This window comes from Solanum stenotomum, chromosome 4 (assembly GCF_019186545.1).
Source record: "Solanum stenotomum isolate F172 chromosome 4, ASM1918654v1, whole genome shotgun sequence".
NCBI lineage: Eukaryota > Viridiplantae > Streptophyta > Magnoliopsida > Solanales > Solanaceae > Solanum > Solanum stenotomum.
Genome location: NC_064285.1, coordinates 8,740,152 through 8,760,664, shown reverse-complemented (window position 1 = coordinate 8,760,664; position 20,513 = coordinate 8,740,152). Strand labels below are relative to the sequence as shown.

Below are 20,513 nucleotides of genomic sequence, written 5' to 3'. Positions count from 1 at the left end.
CATTGACCATCTAGGCGTCTGTGGTCATCGATAGAGTCTGGGTGCAACACCATGAGCAGGGTGACGGGTCAGGGTCCTCGTCACGACCCGTGGACCCCTCTGTGGTTTTCACTTTTCCTTTGATTGATTCTAGTTCTAATTTTCGAGGTGTTACACTATCATATGATATATGGATGTTTTGCTTCTCCGTGAGTAGTTTTCTGATATATCTACTCATGCTCAAATGTATAAACCATACTCTTTCTCTAGTTTGAGATAATTGCTCAAACCATCCTCTTAAAAGAGGTAACTGCTCTATACTTAATTTTTGTAAAACTCTTTTACTTTTCTCAAAATAAAACTCAATTTTTCATCTAAAAATGAAACATTTGGGAAATACTTAGCTCTCTTATACTCATGCTCAAATTTTTGTTAGAACTCTTTCTCATACTTCTCTTTACTCTCTCAAAAACTCAGTTTGAAACAAAAATGTTGGCTTAAAAATATCTCAAAATTTATAACTCAAAATAGGGTTCATGCTGAAATATAGACATAAACGAATCAACTCAAGGATCTCAATAACAATATAGAAAACTCAATACTCAGAACTCAACAATGCTAGTCATCTCAAGAATACTCAATTCTTAGGGTTCATGCTGAAATATATAGACATGAATGAATCAACTAATAAATCTATAACATATATCAATTCAATAATTAGGAATATAATTTCAAAAAGAATCAAGAACTCAAAATCAGCTCATCTGAAGATTATTGAAATCAAGGGATAGAACCCTAGATTACTCTTTTACTAATTTAAAAGTAGATGTAGGGTGTGAGGACGAGCTAGTCCAATACTATGATAGCCTTACATACCTGAAAGAACAAGGTTCTTGAAGAATCCTGAAGAAGAACTTGATTAGAAGCCTTGAAACCCTAACTTGAAGGAGAACAATCAAGAAAACCTTTCTTGAGATTCTTGAATTAGTTTCTTGAAATCTCTATGGTTAAGAATTATAATTTTCGTTAGTGTTTCATAATTGTATGGAGGAATTTGAGTTGGAAAGAATGGAATTCTCGGATAAGGACTTATCTTGAAGAAGAATCTTGAATGAAAGTCTTCTAATTTGATTTTTCCTTAGGGTTTTGCCTTGGATTTGACAGAGAAGAGAATATTGATTAAGAGATAAAAATTTGATTGGTTCGAGCCTTTAATTAGTCAAAAATATTAGTTTAGGGGTTTCTTAGAGGTAAAATGAAAAAAATGACCATTTTTAGTATTTTTTCCATCGGCTAATTCGTCACTGCACTGGAGCTCAGATTGACGCAAAATTGGTAGCTTTGGAAAGAAGATTCAAATACCTTTAATGTGATAGGTTATGGGCCATGTAACTCATTATATTTCAAGAGATATGATCATTTGAAGTTGACCCAAGTAGAATCTTACATCAAAACTTAATTATTATGGAAGCTTTCGACTCAACTTTGTGCTAGGGGGTTCTAGTGACCTTGATTCATATCCAAATTCATTCCACACTAAAGAATTTACTTTACACATATGAGCAATTTAAGAATCACCCAATACGACCTTACATGTAAATAAAGAATAGTTCGTGCCTTAGCTTAGAAATTTTCGGGGTGTTATACTATGAGTTACATAACTCTTCATATTCTAAGAGATATGGTCGTTTGAAGTTGACTCAAGTAGAATCTTATATCAAAACTTAATCGGTAAGGAAGATTTCAACTCAACTTTGTGCTAGGGGATTCTCGTCACCTTAATTCATCTCTAAATTTATTCTCACACTAAATAGTTGAGCTTAATACCTAAGCACAATTTAAGAGTCACCTGTTACGATCTTATACATAAATGAAGAATGTTTCAGCTCTTAGATTAAAAAATTTCAGGGTTTTACAAAAATCACATTCACTTTTATCCGGGAAAATGTAAGCTTTATGGTAACATTTCATAAACAAGAGACATGGACAACTTTAATATAGGATTCACATGAGAAATCAAGTTGAAGTTCAAGATGAGGCCGTATAAAGAAACAATTAGGAATCCAGTGATGCTGATGTTAGAGGATAATTAAAGGCTCATGTGATTGAATAAAAAGACACTAAGAATACAAAAATAAGAAGCTAATACTCTTGAAGAGACTCTTTGTATGGTGAGTGGAATGCTATAATATGTGAATGCCACATTCTTGTAGCTTTAAATTTTTTATGTCCTTGTTTATTTTGGATGGCTTTTACATTTTATTCTAGCGATTCCCCTTTTTGTTCCGAGTTGATTCGATTGTCCCTTGTGATTCTATATTGGTTGAAATACTAATTTAAGCATATGCATGTGGTTGATATATGAGACTAATCATATCACTAAACTACTCTAGGAAATACAAATGGGCTCCGAAGCAAACAAGAAGTTAATCAATATATTGAGATTCTAGATCCTTTCATATATAGGCTAGTAACACAGAGTACGTAGTTGAAGTAAGACAAAGTCATGCAGAAGATTCTATGAAATCCTAAACAGAACTTTTAGGAATGAGACAAAAGATCTCAACTCAAGATTTTCAAAGGTGCTACAAAGACACAAGGCATAATATTTAACGATGAAAGAAAACACTTAAAACATGTTAATTTCTAATATAAGTATAGTATGGAAGGTAGCATGCATCTATCAACTAAACATGTCCCCAAATCTCTTAAAGAAAACATCGAGTCTGACCAGATCTATGTGGATGACATGATTATGTTCTCATATGCACCCAAATGGTCCTTAATGCTTATTATGTTTAACCACCAACGCGATGCAACGGTCCATATTAGAAGCAATTTTTTGATGATTACCAAGGTATCTAATGTTGAATTTTTCAGGCAGTAATAAGTTATGTTCAACATGGAGATGTATGATTGATTTGATATATACCATCCCCTGGACACCACACAAGTTCATTTAGCCTCTTACACGTTAAGGCTTGTGCGGCATAAAATGTGATGAATGAGATGCACATGCAATTCTAATGTTCTTTCCTCTCTACAAACTCTTTTTTCCATCTTAACCAAGTTGCTACCTTTAATTTGCATTTATCGTAGCATGCAGCCTACCTTATTTTCATTGTTACTAATACCACGTTTTATTAGCAACAACATGAAGTTCCCGATATATGAAAAATTTAGTAGCTAATAAATGACGTGAGCGGAGTGCATTATATTTTTGTATATTAATTATGGCACATTGCATTGGTTGTTAATTCAGAGATTTAGCTGGATTAGAAGGAAATAAATTCATAACTTCAAGTAATTTGATGGACTTCTGCATTTCTCTGTTTCGCAAGCAGTTGTTTCTTTTATATTCTTGGTGTGAGCTAACATATTACTATCTCTATCTCTATAAAGAGAGTATTTTCATTATATCCGTAAAAGAGAAGTTATCCCTCATGACATGTGTGCTGGTCATGGCTCAACTTGCTCGACGTTTTGTACCATCCAATATTTTGATTCTTACTTTTTTTGCTTATTGTTGTTGACTTGTCATAGTATCCATTGACATGTGCTAAATCTTAACAGAAAGAGTTGCACAATGATTTCTTTGTTACAAGTTAAGAAAAAAGGAAAAGGAAGGATCAACGTATGCCCATAGGAGAGTTTATTGTGCTAAAACATTACAGGTTAATTATTAGTGCATTATTAGTCTACAGGTTGTTGATTGTCAATGATCAGAATTGACAGTAAATTGTAATGTCGAGTGACAATGAAATAGTATCAAATTTACAGGGATTTTCATTGCAGAAAGATATTCCAGAAGCCAATCGTGGATCATGATAAAGGTATCTAACGTTGAAGCCTTCTGGAGGTAATAAGTTCTATTCAACAATGAATGCATCGTCATGTTCCACCTCGTGGTCCATACGGCACTCATGCTCGCCTATAAAGCACGGAAACTAAACTAGGAAGGAAAGGTGATTTCTTAGTACCGTGGTAGAAGTCGTTCCACTCAGACACTATCTGCTCCCACACATTCAATGGGATCCCAGCAATACTGCAAGATACCAATAAGGACTGAGAATAGGTCACATCGGTAAGGTTGCCCGATGGACGCATCCTCCAGCACAGCATAGTCAACCATCTCTGGGCGTTGGGTGAGTAGTAATGGCTAGTGAGCCTGTCACGCCCCGAGCCTACACCCTGGATGTGGCCGACACTCGGAGACCATTGCTGGCCCCAAGCGAACCCTTGGTTTGGCTACTTAATGTTGACATCCAATTTTGACCCTCCACAACATAAATTAATCATCGAGCTTCTTCAATTTCAAACGATTTAAAATAAGTAGTTTTATAAAAATTGCAAAAAAATAAAAATAAAATAAATTTAGTGTGCAAGCTATTTTAAATAGTTTCGTCACTTTTTTTATAAATTTTAAATAATATATTTGTTTTTTAGATAATTATGTATATAATTAGTATATTTTGTGAATGTTCAGAAATTATCTCAAAAGAATTTATTTTTTGGTTAAATATTTTATTAATTAGTTTAGTGTAAGTTGGTTTATATTTTTGAATTAATTAATTTATAATTAAGTTAATTATTCTATTTTGTTAAGATTAAGAAGCTCATTAATTAATTTATATTAACTCGTCTTTTATTTTACCTTGCCTTAACTCACTTTTGGACTAACTTTGGGCCATTGTCACAACCCAATTTTAATCAAGCCCACTATACTCATTTCAGCAGCCCATTCCAATTCATATCAGCCCATTCCCTTATATTTTAATACCAAAGATTCAGTCCAACAATATCCTTCAATACCAAATAATTCCCATCCCATCCCAACACAACATACGTACACTAGCATACGCGACCCGACCCAGACCTCTGTAACTTGTCTTCTTCGAGACCAAATCGCTGAAATCCAGCGAAACCAGACGAGAACAGTCGCTCAGACCAGAAATCCCGCAGCTAATCACGACCTCGAGCCTAACGCCTCCCTCTCCATTATCAATCCGTTGAAGATTGTTGAGATGGGACAATTGACAACTTTCAACTTAAGGGGAAGGTGATTTTCAAATTTCAAAATCCACCCGTTTTCCCCCTAATCGATTCCATTCTTTTCCTATATATACTCTCCTTCCATTAACGTCAAAAAGGGGGGATTTTTTGAGCGAAAACACTGAGAGTAGCCTTAAGTAAAAGTAGCTAAATATATAGAAATACATTGAAGGCAGAGAAAATTTAGTTTCGATCTGAGTATCACGTTTCCATCTCGTTTTGCCATCGATTCCCTCAAGTTTCGTTTGAGAATCGAGATTTTGCTCAGTTTTCTTGTTGTTGTTTGTATTTGAGTTTTGTGGTAGGAAGATTGTGGCTCTGCTCGCGCTGTCTCTAGTTCGCTGCCCTCGAAAAGGTAACCNAGTCGCTCAGACCAGAAATCCCGCAGCTAATCACGACCTCGAGCCTAACGCCTCCCTCTCCATTATCAATCCGTTGAAGATTGTTGAGATGGGACAATTGACAACTTTCAACTTAAGGGGAAGGTGATTTTCGAATTTCAAAATCCACCCGTTTTCCCCCTAATCGATTCCATTATTTCCTATATATACTCTCCTTCCATTAACGTCAAAGAGGGGGATTTTTTAGCGAAAACACTGAGAGTAGCCTTAAGTAAAAATAGCTAAAATATATAGAAATACATTGAAGGCAGAGACAATTTAGTTTCGGTCTGAGTATCACGTTTCCATCTCGTTTTGCCATCGGTTCCCTCAAGTTTCGTTTGAGAATCAAGATTTTGCTCAGTTTTCTTGTTGTTGTTCGTATTTGAGTTTTGTGGTAGGAAGATCGTGGCTCTGCTCACGCTGTCTCTAGTTCGCTGCCCTCGAAAAGGTAACCCTATTTTGACCTTAACTCGTTTTAGCTGGTGTTTTATTTCTAATTAAAAGTTTACTGTTGAACTCTTGAGGCAAATTTATACTTTGGGGTGATTGATCAACATTATGTGTCCACTTGCTTGAGCATTCTGATGGAAAATGGTATTGATCGAGTGCATTATAATTCTTGTTCATATTGTTGACGATTTGAGTTATGTAAAACTAGTTATTCAGTGGAAATTTTTTGACATAATGGGGGGCTCATTTCTATTTGTTTTATTGGTCTAGATTCATACCCAAATCTTCTTTGATGTGTTTTGGTGTTACTTTACCAATTGAAGGCGTTTGAACCTTACAGTGATGTCTTGATGTCTTTCCCATGTAGGATATTTTTCTCTAATCTCGTATCTTGTTTTCCCACTCTAGAATGATATTACTGTAAGCTAGAATGCTTTAGAATGATAGCTTCTCTTTTGGTCAAAATTACAAAGTTACCTTCTCCGCAAAGTTCCATTTCTTAGGTCTAGTTTTTTTAAATTGAGCATGCTGCAATCAGCTCCTCTTTACTGCATTTCCAGCATCTATTTTCGTCTATTCGGTTTATTCTCTCCTTGTATTAGTTGTAGTTCTTTATTTTCTTTAAAAATGTTCCTGTGGGCTGTTGTTGTTAATTCTTGCTGTGACGTGAAGTTAGACCAGCGATATTAAGTTGTAGAGGATAATATTTTGCTCTTGATTCATACTCAGTCAAAGTCTCTTTGTTTAGTTCGGGTGATTCTCTATGTAGCGATTTGTGATATCTAGTTTGATACCAACACTTCAGAAATCTATCATTTCATGTTTTAGTTTAGATTTCCTTGTCTATTATAGTGTAAGAAATGTTCTATTTATATAGATACTTACTAATATATTTGTTGCTCAGTAATTGCCGTAACTCATATATAACAATAGTATTTCTTCAGCTTTCGCGTATCTGTTTTATAATTGATAGATAGTATTCTGCTTGCTTCATTTCTTGCTAATAAGTCACTAAGGTTAATATGCTTTTCTAAATTAACATTACTTGTTAGATTCCTGTTAAATGTTGGTGCTTAAGTCAAGACGTCAAACCTTGTTTAGTTTTGTTTGGTGAATATTTTCTTTAAAAAATGGAATCATAAGTGCATTTGCTGATATAATACTCCAGTAGGTATATGCTTTTAAATTTAGTGGTTTGAGCAAATCATTGATTAAGGTTGAGTGGATATATGCTATTTTATATAGTTTTCCTTATGTTGCTTTTGATTTGATTTTTTTTTCCACTCATGTATTCATGATTTATACATTGTTCTCTACCAATTAAGCATCTTTTTTTTTATGCAATTTTGAGCTGATGTTAATTCATTACTCCTTTCTTTGTATGCATGATACTTGAGTCCATTCATGGACTCTCCTACTTGCATTATGTTGAGCTAATCAGCCCAACCTCCTACTCGAGTCGGCCTTCTTCCCTGTTTGAATTTCGGAAGCTGAAACAGTTGAGAAAGGAGTTGCATTACAGGTTCTTAAGGCTGAAAACAGGCAGAAATACATCATGTATTCACTGATATACGTATCAGTGCAACAAATACGTGACTAAAAATGGAAATACAGGTAAAAAATGTGGGAATACATGGCTGAGGTAAAATACAGGGGTTTGGAAGCAGGAGATACACGGAAAGAGCTGATATACATGCCGATATACACTGATATACATCAGCTGTATACCCAAAACGGGTTTTGGTTAAACCCCAAAAATACCAACGAAATTGGCCCAAAAGGGGGCCCGAATTCAACTTCTCTCCGTTATTCTTAAATTATTTAATTATAATTATTTATTGTTTGTTGTTATTAACTCTAACTTTAGAATTGTTAATTAACTTAATCGAATTCCCTAAAAGGCGAACTATTTCTCTGTGTTGTTATATTATTATTTTTTTTTTACAAATCTCATTTTATCAACTCTCGTACTTTCATTTATAATCTCTAGTCAAAAACTTTTTTTGTTTAAAATAGTTTTTTTCATAAACCAAAAAATGACTCGAATAGAAACCAACTAATTTAGTTTCGTTAAAATTCTAATTACTTGTCTATAATTCAAATATTTTAATTAAAGTCCCATGTTCTTAAAAAATAAAAATTGCTCTTTGTTTGACTATTTTCTCAAAATTAATCCAATAGTGTAAATTATTATAAATAAATACTTACTTAGCCATTTGCTCAAAAAGTTAGTCAAAACTTATATTCTTCAATTAATTTAAAATGATTTTTCATGCTTTAATGTGTTAAATTGGTTTAATTTATTTTAAAATGAACTAAATAAATTCTAATTAGTCTAGTTTTATTGATTTTTTAATCACTTGCACCTTAATTCAAATATTTCATTTTAGGTCCATTTCTCTAAAAATGAAATAATATAAAATGTGTCATTTTGTTTAACTATTTTTTCTCAAAGTTAACTAAATATTGTAAATTATCATATTTTCTTTTATGTTAAACCATTTTCCTAAAAATAGTCAAAAATATATTTTAGTCAAGTCGTAGGTCAACCGCATGTTAGCGGGCACTTCGAATGCTTAAATCCTTCTCGAAGTGTAAATTGAACCCCGAACCCTCTTCGGTATTTTCGAATGATTTTTTCTGTTTAAATCTTTGAAAATTATAAGTTTTCTTGATTTCTTTAAAAAATTAAGTGGCGACTCTTTCTAAGTATTTCTCAAATTGTTTTATACTTAGAACATTTCAAAAAAGTAATTTTTCTAAAGGTTAGGAAAATTACGGCACAACACTTAACTCAGCGGAAGACTTAACTCAACACAATATAAGCTCATAAAACAACTTAAATGATAAAAATCTAGCCAAAATGGCAACTTATGTCTCAAAATAGAATATCTGCAAATACATAGATAAGAGACTCAACTAATGTCTAACTGTCTATGAAGCCTCTATAATACTGAGATGGATGTTGGGACAGACCGCACAACATCCTAATAAAGAAAAACTAGGAAAGCGAATAAAAGAGTCCTCTGAAATGCAAGGAGGCTCACCACTGACTCTGGAGTGCTCAACTGGATCGTCGTGTTTTTCTTCGGGGGTGATCCCTATTAAGGTATGTGAGTTCATAGTGTTGGGTTGGTTCTTTCCCCCACACGCCAAGCTCGTTTAATTTCGAGAAAAGAGTGAATATGTTTGTTGAAGTTGTTGGTTACAATTATTGAAGTTGTAGTTGTGTTATGTTGAAGTTCTTGTAGGTTTGGTGTATGTTTCGGTTGGTGTTTGTGAGTTTAATCTATTACATGTTGAGAGGTTTATGATTTTAAGTGTTTGGGGCTGGAAACTTTGATGTGTAGAAGGTTTAGAGTTGGAGAAAACTAAGGAGAAAAGTCAGATTTCGGGAAAAAAGGGTGGGGCGTCGCGCCTGTCAGCGCGCCCCAAGAGGAGCTCTGAACTTTTCCCCTTGGGGCGGCGCGCCCATCAGAGCGCCAGCAGGCTTCCTCTGAAGTTTTTGGTTTGGCGCTCCGCACCTCTCAGAGCGCCAAGTTTTCCCATTCTTTCCCCACTATTTCATACATGTTCCTAGGTGTTGTACCTAAGTTCCCTAGTTGTTTTCAACACTCCAAGGTAAGTTTAAACGTCAAGAACTCGTCCATAACATGTGATCAAACAACTTGAATTCATAATTCCAATTCAAGGAGAGTTAGTTTCCAAGTCAAGTGAAGTTAAGAGTTGAGTTTAGAAGTTAAAGAAGGGAGTCAAAGCAAGTCTCTAAAACTTTTCAAGAGTCTTTATTGAATGTTTTATCTTCATTTTAAGGCTCTAGTTTCAAGTCAAGTAAAGAGTAAAGAGTCAAGACTTTCAAGTTAAGTCAAGAGTTTCAAGTTGAGTAAAAAGTTTAAAGTTGAGTTCATTTCTCAAAAGTTATTAGGGAACTATGTATTCCCAAAGAAGTTTCTAAATGTTTTTACATTTGAGTAAGAAAAGGAACTATGTTTCCGAAAGAGCCTTTGTACTAGTTTTCAAGAAAAGGAACATCGATTCCAAGTGAGCCTTCGGGCAAAGTTTTGAGTAATTATCTCAAATAAAGAAAGATGTGTTTACAACACTTATGAGCTAAGTATTTTTGGGAGTAGTCTTGAGCACCGAATTGGGGACACGAGTTCATATAAACTCAACTCTCCATAAGAACCATGCACCAACATGGGAGTTAATGGGTCATACTTTTTAGATGATTCCGTAAGTTAAGCTAGTGGATCCACTTGGTAAAGTTAGCTTCCTATATCACGGCAAGGTATAGGATGGTCCTTGGGAAACGTGAGGTAAAAATTGTATCACCACTAGGGCTCATAGTGGTGATTGTCGGTTGAAAGAGTCTCCCACTAAAGTTATATTACTTTTATATAAGTAAAGTTGAGTTGTTATTATTTTATCTTTAACAAGCTAAGTTGTTCACACTATTTTTGCAAGCTTTATATATTGCATGTGTCGTATTGCTTTATATATTGAGTTCAGTTATTCATGAGTTGAACAGAGCCAGGGTAAGAGTTCCTTGTATTCCTTTCAAGCTTAAGTTGTGGTTTAGCCTTCCAGCGCGCATACTCGTACATTTAATGTACTGATGCCAGTTGGCCTGCATCTTATTATGATGCAGACACAGGTACCCAGGGCCAGCATCTGGTTCGTCGTTGATCCAGTTGAGTACTTCAGAGTCAGTGGTGAGCCTCTTTGCATTCCGGAGGACTCGGTTAATTTGTTCTCTCAAGTTTTGTTTTATTAGGATGTCTTGGGTCTGTCCCAACATCCATCTCAGTATTTTAGAGGATTCATAGACAGTCAATTAGTTGGTTTGGAGTCTCTCATCTATGTATATATGTAAATATTCTATTTTGAGACTCGAGTTGCCTTTTTGGCCAGATTTTATTTCAGTCAGGTTGTTTTAAAAACCTTGCATTGCATTGGGTTTTCTACTGAGTTAAGAGAGGCAGGCCAAGGGTTCGCTTGGGGGCCAGCAATGGTCTTCGAGTGTGAGCCACGTCCAGGGTGTAGGCTCGGGGTGTGACAACTTCAGTGGGAGATTCTTTAACTGACAACCACCACTATGAGCCTTAGTGATGAAACAATGTTTTACCTCACGTCGCCCAAGGGGTGATGTATGATGCAAACACCAAATACGAAGGCTTGATTACTACTATATTTTCACAATTTGGTGTGGACACGACCATTTATCATTTGGAACTCAAGTATTTCGTCATTGGTCCATCACCACCAATGAAGATTCATAACAATATGTGTGTATATAATTCTAGCCTAAAACAAAAATAATTTTAGTGAAACTACTTAATGTGAAAAACTTGGTTACCAGAAATGATAGACTATGTTAATGTAAAACGTTGATTAACAATTGTAAAATATGCCCAGATATTGATAAAACTGTAGGAATAATGAATAAATATGTGTTAATATATTGGTTTGATCTGGAACCAATATATGGTAAAATAGTCACGCAATTGGTAAACATATAGGCACGTAATAACGGTTGTGTGTAGAAATCATATGTTTACTTTATATACCAACATAAAACAACAAATTGGAGAGAAACTAGTTTAGGTTAAAATCATGGTTTGAGTGATAGCAGAAAAAACACACTCTGTAGTTAATGTAAAAAATGTGGTTTACTTGAACTAAAAACTACACAAAACTTGGGAAACGTAATGGTATATATACCAAACTAAACATTGCATGAAATCAAATAGCACATATAAAAAAGATTTGGTAATGCTAAAACCAATTGTCATAATATTGGTTGTATAAAGTAATTCAACTGTTTGAGATATAAACCAACCTATAACGGTATATTGTAAAAAACTATAAAAGGTTAATATTTTGATTTGGACTGTTACCATAATACCACATTATGTTAATGTAAAAATATTGGTTTATATATGGTAAAAAAAAAAGGCACAAATATATGGTGAGGCCTGTGGTTAATTCAAATGAAAAACGATTAAGTGAAGAAGATGTAAGGTTTAAGAGATATGAATGATTAAAATTGAAGGGTTAACTCAATATACCGCTGAAAAAAGGATTCTTAATATTTCTAAGAAATAACTCAGTTATCAATAATTGTACCAATTTTATTGATACCATAAAAATCTTTAAATAAAAGAAATAAATCAATATGAACAAAAAAATGACTACAAAACGTAAAAAGAAAAATAAAAAAATAATGAATCGTGTGAAAGAGGATTTGTAATATTTCTTGGAACTATAACTCAATTATAGTACCGTAACAACTTTATTGGTACCACAAATCTTTATACAAAAGGAATCCCAATAAATTACTACAAAACATAAATAAGGAAATGAAAATTAAAATAAAACGTGTGTATTGTGGTGTGTTTAATGAGAGAGAATATATGATAAAATTAAATATCTAATTACACTTCACATAATATGACACGAATAATTGGTGGCATTGGAAAAAAGATTCAAATACCTTTAATGTGATAGGTTATGGGTCATGTAAAATTGGTGGCATTGGAAAAATTGGTGGCATTGGAAAAAAGATTCAAATACCTATAAAGCACAGAAACTAAACTAGGAAGGAAAGGTGATTTCTTAGTACCGTGGTAGAAGTCATTCCACTCAGACACTATCTGCTCCCACACATTCAATGGGATCCCAACAATACTGCAAGATACCAAGAGGGTCAGAGAATAGGTCACATTGGTAAGGTTGTCCGATGGACGCATCCTCCAGCTCAACATAGTCGACCATATATGGGAGTTGGGTGAGTAGTAATGGCTAGTGAGTCTGTCACGCCCCGAGCCTACCCCCTGAATATGACCGACACTCGGAGACCATTGCTGGCCCCAAGCAAACCCTTAGCCTGGCTACTTAACTCAGCGGAAGAGTTAACTCAACACAATATAAGCTCATAAAACAACTTAAATGATAAAAATCTGGCCAAAATGGCAACTTATGTCTCAAAATAGAATATCTGCAAATACATAGATGAGAGACTCAACTACAGACTAACTGTCTATGAAGCCTCCATAATACTGAGATGGATGTTGGGACAGACCCCACAATATCCTAATAAAGAAAAACTAGGAAAGCGAATAAAAAAGTCCTTCAGAATGCAAGGAGGCTCACCACTGACTCTGGAGTGCTCAATTAGATCAACGGCACGCTGGATGCTGATCCTGGTTACCTGCGTCTGCATCATAATAAGATGCAGGCCAACTGGCATCAGTACATTGAATGTACGAGTATGCGAGTTGGAATACTAAACCAAAACTCATGCAATATATATATATATATCAATATATATAAAGCTTGTAAAACAATGTAGACAACTTAGTTCGTTAAAGATAAAGCAATAACAAACTCAACTTTACTTATATATAAAAGTAATATAACTTTAGTAGGAGATTCTTTAACCGACAACCACCACTATGAGCCTTAGTGATGAAACAACGTTTTACCTCACGTCGCCCAAGGGGTGATGTATGATTCAAACACCAAATACGAAGGCTTGATTACTACTATATTTTCACAATTTGGTGTGGACACGACCATTTATCATTTGGAACTCAAGTATTTCGTCATTGGTCCATCACCACCAATGAAGATTCATAACGATATGTGTGTATATAATTCTAGCCTAAACCAAAAATAATTTTAGTGAAACTACTTAATGTGATAAACTTGGTTACCAGAAATAATAGACTATGTTAATGTAAAACGTTGATTAACAATTGTAAAATATGCCCAGATATTGATAAAACTATAGGAATAATGAATAAATATGTGTTAATATATTGGTTTGATCTGGAACCAATATATGGTAAAATAGTCTCGCAATTGGTAAACATATAGGCACGTAATAATGGTTGTGTGTAGAAATCATATGTTTACTTTATATACCAACATAAAACAACAAATTGGAGAGAAACTAGTTTAGGTTAAAATCATGGTTTGAATGATAGCAGAAAAAACACACTCTGTCGTTAATGTAAAAAAAATGGTTTACTTGAACTAAAAACTACACAAAACTTAGGAAACGTAATGGTATATATACCAAACTAAACATTGCATGAAATCAAATAGCACATATAAAAAAGATTTGGTAATGCTAAAACCAATTGTCATAATATTGGTTGTATAAAGTAATTCAACTGTTTGAGTTATAAACAAACCTATAACGGTATATTGTAAAAAACTATAAAAGGTTAATATTTTGATTTGGACTGTTACCATAATTACCACATTATGTTCATGTAAAAATAATGGTTTATATATGGTAAAAAAAAGGCACAAATATATGGTGAGGCCTGTGGTTAATTCAAATGAAAAATGATTAAGTGAAGAAGATGTAAGGTTTAAGAGATATGAATGATTAAAATTGAAGGGTTAACTCAATATACTGCTGCAAAGAGGATTCTTAATATTTCTAGGAAATAACTCAGTTATCAATAATTGTACCAATTTTATTGATACCATAAAAATCTTTAAATAAAAGAAATAAATCAATATGAACAAAAAAATGACTACAAAACGTAAAAAGAAAAATAAAAAAATAATGAGTCGTGTGAAAGAGGATTTGTAATATTTCTTGGAACTATAACTCAATNAGTGAAGAAGATGTAAGGTTTAAGAGATATGAATGATTAAAATTGAAGGGTTAACTCAATATACTGCTGCAAAGAGGATTCTTAATATTTCTAGGAAATAACTCAGTTATCAATAATTGTACCAATTTTATTGATACCATAAAAATCTTTAAATAAAAGAAATAAATCAATATGAACAAAAAAATGACTACAAAACGTAAAAAGAAAAATAAAAAAATAATGAGTCGTGTGAAAGAGGATTTGTAATATTTCTTGGAACTATAACTCAATTATAGTACCGTAACAACTTTATTGTTACCACAAATCTTTATATAAAAGGAATCCCAATAAATTACTACAAAACATAAAAAAGGAAATGAAAATTAAAATAAAACGTGTGTATTGTGGTGTGTTTAATGAGAGAGAATATATGATAAAATTAAATATCTAATTACACTCCACATAATATGACACGAAAAATTGGTGGCATTGGAAAAAAGATTCAAATACCTTTAATGTGATAGGTTATGGGTCATGTAAAATTGGTGGCATTGGAAAAATTGGTAGCATTGGAAAAAATATTCAAATACCTATAAAGCACAGAAACTAAACTAGGAAGGAAAGGTGATTTCTTAGTACCGTGGTAGAAGTCATTCCACTCAGACACTATCTGCTCCCACACATTCAATGGGATCCCAGCAATACTGCAAGATACCAATAGGGACAGAGAATAGGTCACATTGGTAAGGTTGCCCAATGGACGCATCCTCCAGCACAACATAGTCAACCATATATGGGCGTTGGGTGAGTAGTAATGGCTAGTGAGTCTGGCACGGCCTGAGCGTACACCCTGGATGTGGCCGACACTCGGAGACCATTGCTGGCCCCAAGCGAACCCTTAGCCTAGCTACTTAACTCAGCAAAAGAATTAACTCAACACAATATAAGCTAATAAAACAACTTAAATGATAAAAATCTGGCCAAAATGGCAACTTATGTCTCAAAATAGAATATCTGCAAATACATGGATGAGACACTCAACTACAGACTAACTGTCAATGAAACCTCTATAATACTGAGATGGATGTTGGGACAGACCCCACAATATCTTAATAAAGAAAAACTATGAAAGCGAATAAAAGAGTCCTTCGGAATGCAAGGAGGCTCACCACTGACTCTGGAGTGCTCCATTGGATCAACGGCACGCTGGATGCAGGTCCTGGTTACCTCCGTCTGCATCATAATAAGATGCAGACCAACTAGCATCAGTACATTGAATGTACAAGTATGCGAGTTGAAATGCTNATATATATAAAGCTTGTAAAACAGTGTAGACAACTTAGTTCGTTAAAGATAAAGCAATAACTAACTCAACTTTACTTATATATAAAAGTAATATAACTTTAGTGGGAGATTCTTTAACCGACAACCACCACTATGAGCCTTAGTGATGAAACAACGTTTTACCTCACGTCGCCCAAGGGGTGATGTTTGATGCAAACACCAAATACGAAGGCTTGCTTACTACTATATTTTCACAATTTGGTGTGGACACGACCATTTATCATTTGGAACTCAAGTATTTCGTCATTGGTCCATCACCACCAATGAAGATTCATAACGATATGTGTGTATATAATTCTAGCCTAAAACAAAAAAAATTTTAGTGAAACTACTTAATGTGAAAAACTTGGTTACCAGAAATAATAGACTATGTTAATGTAAAACGTTGATTAACAATTGTAAATATGCCCAGATATTGATAAAACTATAGGAATAATGAATAAATATGTGTTAATATATTGGTTTGATCTGGAACCAATATAAGGTAAAATAGTCATGCAATTGGTAAACATATAGGCACGTAATAATGGTTGTGTGTAGAAATCATATGTTTACTTTATATACCAACACAAAACAACAAATTTGAGAGAAATTAGATTAGGTTAAAATCATGGTTTGAATGATAGCAGAAAAAACACCCTCTGTCGTTAATGAAAAAAAATTGGTTTACTTGAACTAAAAACTATACAAAACTTGGTAAATGTAATGGTATATATACCAAACTAAACATTGCATGAAATCAAATAGCACATATAAAAAAGATTTGGTAATGCTAATACCAATTGTCATAATATTGGTTGTATAAAGTAATTCAACTGTTTGAGTTATAAACCAACCTATAACGGTATATTGTAAAAAACTATAAAAGGTTATTATTTTGATTTGGACTGTTACCATAATTACCACATTATGTTCATGTAAAAATATTGGTTTATATATGGTAAAAAAAAGGCACAAATATATGGTGAGGCCTCTGGTTAATTCAAATGAAAAATGATTAAGTGAAGAAGATGTAAGGTTTAAGAGATATGAATGATTAAAATTGAAGGGTTAACTCAATATACTGCTGCAAAGAGGATTCTTAATATTTCTAGGAAATAACTCAGTTATCAATAATTGTACCAATTTTATTGATACCATAAAAATCTTTAAATAAAAGAAATAAATCAATATGAACAAAAAAAAAGACTACAAAATATAAAAAGAAAAATAAAAAAATAATGAATCGTGTGAAAGAGGATTTGTAATATTTCTTGGAACTATAACTCAATTATAGTACCGTAACAACTTTATTGGTACCACAAATCTTTATATAAAAGGAATCCCAATAAATTACTACAAAACAAAAAAAAAGGAAATAAAAATAAAAATAAAACGTGTGTATTGTGGTGTGTTTAATGAGAGAGAATATACGATAAAATTAAATATCTAATTACACTCAACATAATATGACACGAAAAATTGGTGGCATTGGAAAAAAGATTCAAATACCTTTAATGTGATAGGTTATGGGTCATGTAAAATTGGTGGCATTGGAAATATTGGTGGCACTGGAAAAAAGATTCAAATACCTATAAAGCACAGAAACTAAACTAGGAAGAAAAGGTGATTTCTTAGTACCGTGGTAGAAGTCATTCCACCCAGACACTATCTGCTCCCACACATTCAATGGGATCCCAGCAATACTGCAAGATACCAATAGGGACAGAGAATAGGTCACATTGGTAAGGTTGGCCGATGGACGCATCCTCCAGCACAACATAGTCAACCATATCAGGGCGTTGGGTGAGTAGTAATGGCTAGTGAGCCTATCACTCCCCGAGCCTACACCCTGGATGTGGCCGACACTCAGAGACCATTGCTGGCCCCAACCAAACCCTTAGCCTTGCTACTTAACTCAGCGGAAGACTTAACTCAACACAATATAAGCTCATAAAACAACTTAAATGATAAAAATCTGGCCAAAATGGCAACTTATGTCTCAAAATAGAATATTTGCAAATACATAGATGAGAGACTCAACTATTGTCTGACTGTCTCTGAAGCCTCTATAATACTGAGATGGATGTTGGGACAGACCCCACAACATCCTAATAAAGAAAAACTAGGAAAGCGAATAAAAGAGTCCTCCAAAATGCAAGGAGGCTAACCACTGACTCTGGAGTGCTCAACTGGATCAACGGCGTGCTGGATGCTGATCCTGGTTACCTGCGTCTGCATCATAATAAGATGCAGGCCAACTGGTATCAGTACATTGACTGTACGAGTATGCGAGTTGGAATGCTAAACCACAACTCATGCAATATATATATATATATATAAATCTTGTAAAACAGTGTAGACAACTTAGTTCGTTAAAGATAAAGCAATAACAAACTCAACTTTACTTATATATAAAAGTAATATAACTTTAGTGGGAGATTCTTTAACCAACAACCACCACTATGAGCCCTAGTGATGAAACAACGTTTTACCTCACGTTTCCCTAGGACCATCATATACCTTGCCGTGATATAGGACCTTACTTATCCTAGTGGATCCACTAGCTTAACTTACGTGATCATCTAAAAAGGATGATCCGTTAAATCCCATGTTGGCCACATGGTTCTTATGGAGATTTGAGTTAATATGAACTCACGTCCCCAATTTGGTGCTCAATACTACTCCCAAAATATACTTTAGCTCCTATGTGTTTTAAACACTTCTTTCTTTAGTTTTGAGATAATTGCTCAAAGCTTAGCCCAAAGGCTCTTTTGGAATCGATGTTCCCTTTTCTGAAAACTAGCCCTAAGGCTCTTTTGGAAATCATAGTTTCTTTCTTGCTCAAATGTGAAAACATTTATAAACTTCTTTAGGAATATTTAGTTCCCTAATAACTTTTGAGAAATGAACTCAACTCTTTACTCTTTACTTTACTTGAAACTTGAGCCTTAAAACGAAGTTAAAACTATTAATAAAGACTCTTGAAAACTTTGAAAAACTTTACTTTGACTTGCTTCTTAACTTCTAGACTTGACTCTTAACTTCTTTGACTTTGATCTTAACTTTCCTTGAATTGGATTATGGATTCAAGGTTCATGATTTCATGTTTATAGATGATTTCATGATGTTTAAATGTACCTTAGAGTGTTAGAGTCGACTAAGAAACATAGGTACATCACTTAGGAACTAGTACGAAAATGTGGGAAATGAATGGGGAGAACTGGCGTCCTTGGCGCTCTGAGAGGCGCAGGGCGCCAGGCCTCAACATTCAGAGGCTGGGCTGGGGCGCGCTGGCTGGCACGGCGCCCCAAGGGTGAAGATTCAGAGCCCCTTTTCGGGCGCGCTGGCTGGTGTGACGCCCCACACTTCCCTAGGTGAACTCCGACTTTTCACCTTTATTTTTCATCTCACTACTAAAAAACTGCCAAAAAGCGACGCATTCAATCTCGTCACTTTTTGGCTCGACGCTTTTTCAAAAGCGACGGACTGCGTCGCTTTTTTTTAAAATATTTTTTTGAAGAATGCGACACAGTCCGTCACTTTTTTTAAAAAAAAATTAAAAAAGAGACGAAGTCCGTCGCTTTAATTAATTTTAATTTTTTTTAGAATTTTGAAAAGCGACGGACAATGAGACGCCGTCTGTCACTTTTTTGGAAATAAAATTTTGAAAATTTCAGAAAAGTGACGAACTAAAGGACCCTATCCGTCGCTTTTCTGGGTTTTAAAAAAATTAAAATTAAAAAAAGCGACGTACTAAAGGACCCTGTCCGTCGCTTTTTCTGTAATTTTTTTGACAGCAGAAAACTGTCTGTTTCTGATGCCCACCTGTAAAAGCAATTCAACTCAATTCAATTCAATTTCAGCCCCAATCAAACACAAATCATTATAAAGAAGCTACACAAAATATAAAACAACAAACTTAAATTAATATTCAAAATATATAAATCACTATATAAAGACTCATAAAGTCTTTCAAAATTCGTTTCAAAATTACAAATAGTTCATAAAAACTACATTTTATCAAGATTTCTAAAGCTCAACCTAATAATTAGTTCATAAAAACTACATTTTATCAAGATTTCTAAAGCTCAACCTAATAATTAGTTCATAAAAACTACATTTTATCAAGATTTCTAAAGCTCAACCTAATAATTAGTTCATAAATTCTATAAATCAAGATTTCTAAAGTTCACAACCTAAAGTTTAAAATCCTACAATAATTCAAGATTTTTAAAGTTCACAACTTAAAGTTCTAAAATTCCACAATAATTCAAGATTTCTAAAGTTCACAACCTAAAGTTCTAAAATCCCACAATAATTCAAGATTTCTAAAGTTCACAACCTAAAGCTCTAAAATCCTACAAAAATTCAAGTTCTCTAAAGTTCACAACTTAAAATTCTAAAATCCTACAAAAATTCAAATTTTCTAAAATTCACAACTTGAAGTTCTAATATTCTACTATAATTCAAGATTACTAACATTTCACAACCTAAAGTTCTAAAATCCTACAAAAATTCAAGTTCTCTAAAGTTCACAACTTAAAGTTCTAAAATCCTACAATAATTCAAGATTTCTAACGTTCACAACCTTATAAAGTTCTAAAATCCTAAAAAAATTCAAGTTCTCTAAAGTTCACAAATTTAAGTTCTAAAATCCTACAATAATTCAAGATTTCTAAAGTTCACAACCTAAAGTTCTAAAATCCTACAA

General features: G+C 33.7%; 1 long non-coding RNA gene across 1 annotated transcript; it reads left to right on the top strand.

The window, feature by feature from the left end:
* Positions 1-4,855: 4,855 nt before the first annotated feature.
* Positions 4,856-7,781, top strand: LOC125862505 (uncharacterized). The gene is made up of 2 exons (XR_007446053.1): positions 4,856-5,386; positions 5,863-7,781. It is a non-coding gene; the product is annotated as an uncharacterized LOC125862505 (long non-coding RNA).
* Positions 7,782-20,513: the final 12,732 nt, after the last annotated feature.